Consider the following 6809-nt stretch of genomic DNA (forward strand, 5'->3'; position numbering starts at 1 on the left):
TCCAAAACTGACAATGAATGACTTGTTAAATCTGAGCATGTTTAAAATTTGAAGGGAATAAACAGTGCTTTGAACAGCTGTTTTTAGGGCAGAGGTGCCCCAAGTTACCATTACCATTTTATGACACATTTCAGCAAAAGCTGACAGCCACAGTAATGAGCCTACTACCAACAGGGGGAAAGTCTAATTATGGAGGAAGGCTGAAACATTTATTTTAAATTTAAATGGGATAAAAGTTTAAGAAAGAATAAGAAAGATCCTTTATCAGGACGCTTAATAAAAAATGTCTAGAAACACCACAGGTACCATAGAGGCCATTCATTTAGAGAACTGCACCATAAACCTGCCAGGTGCAAGATGTTTAGAGGATTTTAAAGGCTGACAACTGCTACCAGATTTGCCCATCACTTTGAGGTGTGCTCATTTATTAGGGATCTGTTTCTAGGGTCTTTGTAATTCTATCAATGTGCTGCTTGTGTTACTTGTGTTTCTGTATGGAGCTGTATATCTCCCTCCTGCAAGTCCTCACCCCCAATGGAGCTACTTTGCAGGACTCAGTTTCAATCAGTCATACACCCAAACACACAGATTAACATGACATACCTACCCCAGCTGGGTTGATCAGCATGGACAGGCTGACACCCTCATAGGCCAAGAAGCAGTTCATCAGAGCAACAATAAACTGCAGTCAGACAAGCATGCCGGTAAACAGAATACCTCTGAATCAAGCTGGGTGTCCAGCTGACACCCTCATGGGCTAGCATTCAGTTCATTAGGGCACATCTGAGCCAAACTGGGTCAATCAGCCTGTACAAGCTTATCTCCTTATGTGTTTCAAACTCAGCATGTCCCAATCTTTTGTCCTAACTGTCCTGGTAGGGCTAGCCTCTTGATGAGCAGACCCCCAGTATTTCTGGGCTTCACAGGGATCTTTAGCTTAGGTAAAAGAAGCGTTGCTGCAGAGCAAGTGGGGAAGGAAAGTAGAGAAGGAAACGCACCCAGTTACTACCAGTTGCTAAATATATGAAATATGTCATGGTACTAGTAGTAATAGACATGCAAAGGAAAACAAACACAAACAATTACAATACTACCCTGGTGTCATTAAGTATTTGGGGAAACTTAGCTCGAGCTTAACTAATACAGTTCAGATTCAGAAATCTATGCCTAGAGAGAAAGAGTGAGAACTGGAATCTCACCAGTCCAAGGCACTCGGGTTGCAACGCTGACAGGTAATGTTCTTAGCGCAGTCCTTGAAGGGAGATGATTTGTTTCTTCCAGCTTCTCGGGAACAACAGTGGATGGTGTCAGATTCCTCCTCGTGAATCTGCTTCCTCCTCCTCCACTTCACCGCTTTTTTACAGATTTTTATACCCTCAGTTCCGCCTCTTCAAAGCATTCTTTTAATAGTGTAAATAATTGTCTTTTCTATTGACAAGGGGTTATCTGGTTTGGAACATCTCAAGAAACTGATTAACAACCAGGAAAAACCTAAGTTTTTTAAGGAGTAACCAGACACTTAGGAGTCAGCTTGAAATCCTTATGGATAGCAGATATACTGGATGGGATACCTCATTGTTTCTTCAGAAACAATAGATAGCTTGCAGCGTCAGGGTTTTGTATTTTGACCTGTTGTGAATAAGCCTCATCTTAGCATGACATTTCCAGATCTTACTATAGTCTTTTAACAGACTTAAAGGAACTATTGAACTGTTCATAAACTTTGTGTGGAGGACTTCCACCAGTCATCCTGGGAAAAGTATGACCGCATTTGTGGTCAGGGCTCCAATGGGCTGGATGCTGGGATGAACTCTTAACCATTGTTCAAATGTTGCCCATACCCGCTCTGACTCGATCTCTTGCCTCACCATTCCCTAACCTGGCAACTGAGTTTTAGTCAATCAAGTTTAAATAGGCTTCCCATAATGAGACTGGGGAATGCACGGCCCAAGATGCCTAGTAAACTGTACTTCTGCTTAGTTCTGGGTAGATGAGGTGTGTTGGGGGTGGAAAGTCCTTTGTAAATCCAGATTTGAATTGGTCTGATAAATGCTGAGCTGGGTATGTGTAAATATGGGTTGACTAGCATTTGGAGAACTGATTCCCCATCATGCAGTGCTCCCCTGCTTCTCTGATCCCAGAATTCACTGCGGTCTTTGCTTTGGGCTTTCTGTTCTCCATCATCTGGTTCCATCTTGGATGCCAATGAGACCTAGGGCAGTTGCTCCCTTATCTGGGGGGCTTTAGGTGTGTCTCCCACTGCATCTTCATTGTCTTTTGTAATCCAGTTCTTGCTGGGGGCCGTGTCCTGCGCCAGGGTTCCCCAAGAACATGGAGCTGAGAGGTAACACAACAGAACAACTAGAAAATTCAAAGTTTCACTTGAATTTTGAAAAGGGTTTTGTAGAGACAGTTGTTTTAACAGGTTGAAAAGAGGTACTGGGGCAACTATCCCCCAAAGGCTGGTGGGTTTCACTTTGATTGCTCAGTTTGATCTACTATTTTAGATTTTATGTTTAATCTCATTGCATTGTTTACTGCTTTTCCTGTGTCTTTTACTGCAGGCACAGAGTCAATATTTTTCAAGGTTAAAGCCAAAGTGATCTATCAGCTAACAGACCAGATGAAAGTCTGGCAGCATCACCTAATCAGTCTAATTTAACTGCTCTGCCTTTTCCCACCTACTGTTTTCATTTTTTTATTGTCTTTTTCAGGTCAGATAAGTACCAGATGTGTGTGTGTGTATGCACATGGAGTGAGATAACACAAGACCTAGAGACAGGTTCCAACTTGATGACAGGAAAGCTAAACATGTTTTCTGCATGAAATTAACCTTCACAAAAAAAGCTTCCCAGAGATGGAAAGGGCCGTGAGACATTGTTTTAAATTTCTAGGGAAAAAAATCTTTCATACATCATTACATTTTCTAGGGGTAACCACTTCCTATGGAAAGCTGGAATTCATCTGGGACCAGGTAAAGCTTAGCAATTGAACTCTAGGCACGCTTCTAACTACATGAAACCGGGAGCCATTTCTCAGCCCCTGTTACGCTCAGGATCCTGGTGATTAACCAAGCTCACTACTTCCCAGGGCAGGGAACTGTACTAAAGTCCTGTCCCATCCTCCACACTGGGAGACTTATGCAGTGGGGAGTGAGACCCTTTCTTGGGGACAAGCGAGTTCCCTGGAGCTGGTTGAGCCCCCATCCAGCCTGGCTCACGTCTGTGGCCCCTGCTCTGATAGGTGGTCAGGGTGAACCCAGAAGTGATTAGAGCTCCAGGCTCTGATTATCCTCCAGCTGCAAGTGGTCACAGGGGAAAGGAGTCACAGGTGATTGGCCCTCACCAGAGCCAGCCAGTTTAAAAATAAGAGGGTAGAGGCCCATTTTTTCCCAGAGAGGGATTTGAGAGCACTATCTCCTAGGCAGGAGTAGTACAGACTCATGCAGAGGGACACAGAGAGGCTTTGCAGAGGGGAGTTGGGACCATGGAACAATGAGACTTGATGACTGAGGCCTGTCAGGCTGAAGAGACATTGAGATTGAGATTCCAGCCAGCTGATGGAAGATGGTTGATCATAAGGAGTGTTGATCCTTAGACCTGGGTTTCAGCCCCATACTCGGGGTAAGTTTTTGGGATCTGACTTGGGAAGTCCAGGAGAAACTTTCTCTCAGTTGGCCCCGGGAAATGCTAAGGCATCAACCAGGAGAGTTGCACTTGAATAATAAACTGAAATAGTGATTGAGGAAAAAGTGGAAAGCCCAGAAGTGCATGCAGCCAGACAGCCAGCACTGGCTCTACGTGTTACTTAGAGGCCAGGATGTAGAAGATCCTAGTTTTACCATATGGGGTGGCAAGGACAGGGCATAGGGGAGGTTGGAGCCCTGTGAAGAGGATCCATCTGTGGGAAGAGTTTGCAGTCCTTGTTATCTTGTTGCCAACAACCAGCTTCCCTTTCCTTTTCCATCAAGGTGTGATGGGCAAATGTGCGGAGGCGGATGCAACTCAGATCCAGAAATGCAGAGTAAGAACTTTCCATCTACGTTCATACTACAATATAAACCTATTTAGAACAAGTTTGGCAATACTATACAGCACACTTCATTAAGTTACAATTACCATTTAAAGTGCCTGGTCCACAGTAGGTCAGAATGTTTTTGATGATTTTTATTTGAAATCTCTGGGTTTCTATTGCAAATCATATAGGTGTAGGTGTTTGCTACACAATATTCATACTGTTAGGTGTGTACCCTGCACCATACTTAAAAGGATCTTGCATCATACTGGTTGAAAATCACTAGCCTAGATGTTCATTGTGCTATACGTTTATCAGTGGTTTTCACCCACCTCTGAGCCTTAGATATCTAAAGTCCTGACCCAGATCATGCAGAAGTATTACCTGCAAGGAGAATATTCTCTTTGCAAATTTACAGCAAAGTGTGCAGGGGTGGCTCTTTCCATTTAAGTCCTGTGGAAAATCTGTCAGAGTTATTGTGGAAAACCTGTTAGTCTGGCATACCAGAGACCACCTTCAGAATTGCTGCCTAAAAGGCCAGCAGCAACCACAGCATGGAACTGTATTGCATCCACAAATGTCTAAGAGACTGATGGCCCCAGAGGGTAGAGGGCCTGGAGAGACTGGGAGAGAAAGATGGCAGTCTGGCCATGCAAACTGCCCAGGTCCCTTGGACACAAGGCACCATTCTGGTTTTTATTTTTGATAAACAGACCTAAAAAGTAACCTGAGAGAAGTGGTTCTCAACCAAGATATCAGGGCACCCGGGTGTGCCACCAGAACTATAAAGGATGGTGTGAGGAAATAAGTGAGGTGTTAGGAGACGAGCAGATAAATGCAGGCTCAAGCTTGTCTTTGCCTGTACAATCCTCCATCCCCACTGCCAGACCCCTCCAAGGAAGTATGCATTGTAATCTTCAGGGATTCTGTTTTTTTCTGTTAAAAAAAAGAAATCCAAAATTATCTTTTTTTTTTTTTTTTTTAATCCCCAAATTCATGTTTTTCCATAATTTAAAATAAAAGTGTGCTTTCGTGCTCGCTCTATCTCTCAGTTGAACACAATGTTTTATTGATATATTTACAATTTTAAAGCAATTTGGATGTCTACCAGTGCGTCAATTGTTATAATAATTAATTATGAACACTTCTATATTTTTGGCACTTCATTTTGTTTTGTTTATCATGGAAAATCAGAGCTTCCACCTTCACTCACTAAAACATTGTGATGCTGAGCAGTGCTGATATGCTGCTGCTTGCAGGCTGGAACTCTGCTAGTCTGCAAGGGGAGACCCAAGGTTTCCTGGGTTTTTTCCTTTAAAGGAGAAAGTCTGCATTTTGCCACAGTTTTTCATGGGAAATGAAAAACCCAGATTGCTGGTAATCTGTAAATTAGTTTATAAAATGGAGTGCTACTCAATTCACAAATGTTATGGAGGGGTGCCTTGTTCAAGCGGGTTGAGAAACAGTGCTCCAGAGTCTGACAAGATGAGTGAAAGAAGAGTGAGGTAGAAACTGTATGAAATGATCATACTGATTTCCTATCCATTGAAAAGGTGAACATCACTACTTTGGTCTACTTTGTGTATAAACTAAGGTGCAGGCTGGTTGGTACCTTTAAATAAACCCCAGCATGATGCAAGTGTCACTCCTTTACCAGCTCAACAGTACTGAAGTCCTTAGTTGGGGACACTGCTTTATTATTTCATAACACAGACATACTGCATTTTCTAGTACTATGAAGCATCTATAAAAGATATCGGAGGTGGCTGCAATTTATTGAGTATATGTCTGCTTGTTTGCTTGCTACTATATTTGCTTATATAATCACTGGGAGTCGGATCTTCAGGAAAGGGGGTAATAGCTTCAGATTGTCTCATGCACTGAAACTTAAATGGAAAGGGCAGGTACCATTTCCTTCTGAAGTTCACTTGAGACCCTACCCAAAGCATGTGGTTGTCTAGATCTACCTGAGATACTTCCCAACCTTGTAACCAAATGAAGAAATTCAGAGTAGATAGAAAAACTCAGCTACTACGGAGAAGAAATAAGGGCTGTAGGGAAGCAGATTGGGCCTCAATTCACAGAAGTGGGGGTGTACCGGTAGCCTCAGGACCATATAAACCAGGGACAGGTAATTATTTTGGGCAGAAGGCTGCTTACTGAGTTTTGGCAAGCCATTGAGCGCCACATGACAGGAAGCCCAGGGCAGATTAATATTAATTTTCTAAATTTTGTAGAGGCCCCACGAGCCAGATAGAATGGCCTGATGGGCTGCATCTTGCCCACCCCTGAATAAGCTCTTTGGTTAGACATGAATGTAGATTGTTTGTACTTAAAGCCCTTTTCCCTTCACTCACATGGCTGCTACTGCTCTTTTTTTTCATTTACTAGTCATACTTTGGTTATAGCTCCTGATGGTAAGTTTGAGGACACTGCCTGCCATCTTCCTAAGTGCTAACAGTTGGCACAGAGTGTAGTAAGGAACCCAGTGACAAGGGGGAATAGTAGAATTACCTCTCTCTGAGGTTTTAGGCCTCAGACCATCATCAGGGTGGGGTGAGTTTGAAGAGAAACTAAGAGGAAAGGTTAGAGATGCAGGTTACCTTGTGCCATGACAGTGTATTATATAATGTTATCACTACTGTGTCATGTTACAGTGTGTATCTGGTGCTCTTCCGATATGGGGAGGGAGGAGGGAAGGAGGCAACAAGAGGAATAAGTAATCTTTTTTGCTGTAAAACCTCTGGTCAGCCTGTGCATTGTCATCTGACTCGAGGGCTGTGTCCTAGGATTTT

The sequence above is a fragment of the Crocodylus porosus genome, unplaced genomic scaffold (genome assembly GCF_001723895.1).
Source record: "Crocodylus porosus isolate Cpor-Errol unplaced genomic scaffold, CroPor_comp1, whole genome shotgun sequence".
Classification (NCBI taxonomy): Eukaryota; Metazoa; Chordata; order Crocodylia; family Crocodylidae; genus Crocodylus; species Crocodylus porosus.